At 38.6% G+C, this 4506-nt stretch overlaps 1 long non-coding RNA gene across 1 annotated transcript; it reads left to right on the top strand.

Annotated features, from left to right (window-relative positions):
• The first annotated feature begins 3407 nt into the window (after positions 1 to 3407).
• Positions 3408 to 4053, top strand: LOC131247294 (uncharacterized). The gene is made up of 3 exons (XR_009171610.1): positions 3408 to 3646; positions 3807 to 3886; positions 3955 to 4053. It is a non-coding gene; the product is annotated as an uncharacterized LOC131247294 (long non-coding RNA).
• Positions 4054 to 4506: the final 453 nt, after the last annotated feature.

Below are 4506 nucleotides of genomic sequence, written 5' to 3'. Positions count from 1 at the left end.
GAGAGGGAAGAGATAAGAAGGAAAGAAGCAATGTTTACTGAGAGGGAAAGGTTACTGAATGAAAAAGAATAATTGAAAAGGGAGAAGGATTTATTTTTTGAGGACAAGGAAAAGTTAATGAATGAGAGAGAGGAGTTTATTAAGGAGAAGGAATGTAGTCATACACGGAGGGGACGTTTTGTGATGGAGGAGGAGGGTGAGGAGTTGAGGAAGCGAGGGGAAGTAAATGATATTGAAGATAAAGAACTTGGACATGGGCACCTAGACATGCAATCATATAGTAATGTCAAAGGTAATGTATTAAATGCATCCACTTCGAATCCTGTCTATGAAAGGAGAACTAAAAGGATACCGAAGCCGTCATATTATAAGATTTCTCCGTACTTATCCCTATCTGCATTCGATACAACCCCTGCGGCGGTTCCTGAACCCGAGCAAGTAACAGCTTTTGCAACTTCTCCGATACCATTTCCTCTACAGATGGATCCTTTCAGGATACTATCCGCATAGGAGGTAAAAGAGGTAGAAGACTGGTATGAAGCAAATAAGGCCATGACAGTGGGGAAATGATTTAGTACGATATGGCTGAGGGATGCGTGGGTTAATAGCGAGGTAAGCATTACTGATTTATTCTTGATATGCATTGATTGACATATAATTATGTGTTATATTAATCTATGACTAAATCGTACTATCCTATTGATTAGGCTATCGACACATATATCGAGTTCCTTAAGAAAAGGCATAGCGACCTTTCAATAGTATATCCTTAGGATTGCAAGTTCTGTCCTACGTATTTTACGATAACTGTTTATTGTGCTAATCCGTAATCTGTTTGAAAATTTGATTTTCTTACATGTATTGAACTTTCATCATGTTTGTAACAGCAAAGCCTTGAGGGGTGTTTACCTAATTTGATTGCATACCAGGCCTCCAAATCGGCGTCAGAACGGGCCGAGCTATTAGGTCAGATGAGTATGGCCTACGCAATTGCCAAGCAGGGAGATAAACCATACACCAAAGCAATTTGGTGTTATGAACAAGTAATGCACTTATCACAGAACATCATCTCTTACTGTTATGTCTTCTATCATGTTTAACTAATATATTATTTTGTGAATCATAAACAGGTCTATGCGCCCATAAATCACGAAAATTCACATTGGTTTCTGGTAGTCATCTATCCTAGAGCAAGAGAAATTGTTGTTATGGATAGCTTGTGCACCAATTTATTGCCGAAGTACAAGCAAAAGATGAAGAAGATGACTGATGCACTCCCCATTCTCTTCCATGCCACTGGAGACAGCACTGCGCTTAAAGGGAAGAAGTGGACCGTCAAAGTCGATGAATCTGTGCCGAAGCAAGACAATGGTTATGACTATGGTATATTCATAATGAAATAGATCGACATTTTGTCTAGCGGTCTCCCCTTGGCGGGATTAGACATGCAAAAATTCACCGCCGATTGGAGGAAGTCAATAGCATATGATTGCTTGTCTCTAGTTTGTAGATGATATTTGTCCAAGGCATGAGATGGATTTTAGAAATATGTTGTATACATTGTATTATATACATTGTAAATTATGATGTATAACATACTTTGTAAGTTTTGATGTATAGCATACTTTGTAATTTTGGTGGATAGCATATTTTGAAATTTTTTTGCATATTCGCCGGAAATATAAGTTTTGATTCATACCTAGTTACATGTCCCCATCAAAATCACAGTTTGTCTCACTGATTTTATAGTTTGCCCTGCTGATTTTGTAGTTTGCCCCACTGATTTTCCAATTTCCCCCGCTAATTTTGTAGTTTGTCCCGCTAATTTTCTAGTATCCCTCGCTAATATTCTAGTTTGCCCCGCTGATTTTATAGTTTACCCCGCTGATTTTCCAATTTCCCTCGCTAATTGTATTCTACCAGTGCCTTATCATGTTCTAAAATGCAAGGGGCACATCTTCAGGATAATTAATCTGCATTGCTCCAGTAGTGCCTTGGCTATATATTTTTCATGGAAAATTTGAATGCTTCAGTTGATGTTTTCAAAATTTGCATATACCTGTTTTCAGAAATTGCATACACCTGTTTTCAACCAATGCATAGTTCTCCTAAAGGGCATGTGAGAGTGGGGAAGTACTTATTTCAAAATGTAAACAAGTATAAATAGTTAGGAAGGAGGAGGGAGAGTCCAAAGTGCGATCCAAAGCAGGAGCAGCACCAATTAAAAGGATCCTGCAACTATGCCTTGATGTCAAAATCCTCATTTCAGCTACACTCATTCCATGAACACGTAGTTCCACTGTGCTTTCTATGACGTGCAAATGGTCATCTGATTCTCTACACTGCTACTTCCGTGGAGAAAGGATTTATAAACATTGCATTTCAAAGCAGATATGACACATGCTGCCGCAGTATCATCAATTAGCCAAACTACTAAATATAGAATGGAAATCCTTGAAATATCACTAATAGACAACCCCACACCTGTGGACTTTGATCTACTCTTCAGTTGAATGTATGATATATCATGGACATAGTACTCAGCTTCCAGTATCATCCAGATTAGTTCTCTATGGAGGGCTTGGAAACAACCTCAACATGCTTCTTATTTTTTCCTACTTCATTCTACATGTAATATGCATAAAAATACCATGTAACAGACATCCAAAAACAACAAGCTTGTACATTGAAGAAAATAATATTTTCAAATCAACCTTGAGACCATTATCACTCTTTCATCGAAAACATGTGTAATTACAATGACACAATTCCACCTTCACACCTTTATCATGATTCCATCTCCGATTTTTTGCATGATAGAGAAAATGATCTCTACAACAGGAAGAGTTAGGTAAGTTTTCACATGTCAGTGTATTCCTTGACTGGACTGGCAAAATGAAGCATCCCACTCCAACAACATTCATCCAAACTTTATTTAAGTACCCACCAAGGCAAAATGAAGCATTGTATTGAGTAATCACGTAAGCATACTTGTCTTCTAAAACTGTTGAATCAAATCTGGCTAAGCTGGTCACTAGATTCTCTGATTATTTACCAATGTTGTTCTCTAGCAAACCTGGAAAACTTCCCAACCCCAATAGTTTGCCCCGCCCATTTTTCAAGCTACAAATAGTACTCAGGATGATGCTTGTTAAGATTGGAGCAGTCATGACAAATCAAGAAGAATTAGTATTAGCACCATATACAACCTGAGGAGAAGAATGGAAAGATAACGTTTAAATTGCGAACAACAGGTACACCTCTGACATTGGTGGCTTGAATATCACATGATATATCTACCTTTCATTTCAACAAATCCAAACATGCCCTTTAGGATAACTATGCATTGGTTGATCCTTTGATATTTCTCTTGTGAGGCTTTTTTTGTGGTCCAATACATTGAACAAGACTTTTACAATTGATATCATTCAAAAGCGCCATCGGTCAACAGGTGTTTGATGTGTAAAAAGGAATCACAATATGCATCCATCTTTTCATTCAGTGTGAGGCAGTGTGGTACATTTAGTCATTTTTCTCAGCTTCTTTGAGGTTGATTGGGTTATTCCAGAATTCATGATGGGGCTTGTGGATGGACGGCACAGTGGTCCCTTTAAAACCAGTTGGTGGAATTCACTACAAATTCCCGGTAGGTACTGTCTTAAAAGTTCAAAGCCTCTAGATCTACAATTGAAGTCTTGAGGAGGTGGATGTCTTATCCTTCTATTTGAGCGAATGATTCGAGTAGTCCAGTTATATTAAGCATTGAATTATCATAGTTCTTTGCTGCATATGGCGATGAATTACAGTTCCATGGGCAGTTTCAATTGCATGGCCAGCCTCTGATGACAAGGTTCCAACAAAAGCCAAATGAGTGGAACATTGTCAGGTAACCAACTCGGGTACTCCAGCTTTTTTTTGAAGCATTGAACTATCATGACTTTGATGTATGTGTAGGTGAATTGCAGTTCCATGAATAGTTCCAGTTGTGTATGCAGCCTCTAATGACAGGGTTCCAGCAAAAGCCCAATGAGCGGAACATTGTGAATGTTAAGGTTTGTCTCCTATAATGGATTTTAGGCATGGATGCAAAGTGTTTTGAGAAGGGTGTCGAATGCAGCAACGCAATTCATTATTGAATGTTTAGAAAATCTTGTGACAGAATAATTGGTTCATTACTCTTTCACCCTTGGGGCGTGTTTGGATATGTGGTTTCTGTTTGGAGTCCATGGTTAACGTAATGTTTACCCATTGATAATTTCCATAGTCACAATAGAAAATAGGATTCGAAAAATGGGGTGCCTGTTTGGATAGCAAGTCAAATTCTCAAATTCATTAGACAACAGTTACCTTGTTTCTCGCACCAGATAATTTTGGTAGCATGATGTGCTTACAGCCCCCATAACGGCCTGTTATGCCCCCTACAAAGGCCGTAACGGCCCCGTAACAGGCCGTTACAGGGCCGATACAGAATTTCGGGTTTTTTTTTCAATGGAAAAAAAGGGACCC

Source organism: Magnolia sinica, chromosome 5, assembly GCF_029962835.1.
Source record: "Magnolia sinica isolate HGM2019 chromosome 5, MsV1, whole genome shotgun sequence".
Classification (NCBI taxonomy): Eukaryota; Viridiplantae; Streptophyta; class Magnoliopsida; order Magnoliales; family Magnoliaceae; genus Magnolia; species Magnolia sinica.
Note: the sequence above shows the minus strand (reverse complement) of the source record. Positions and strands in the feature narration are given on the sequence as shown.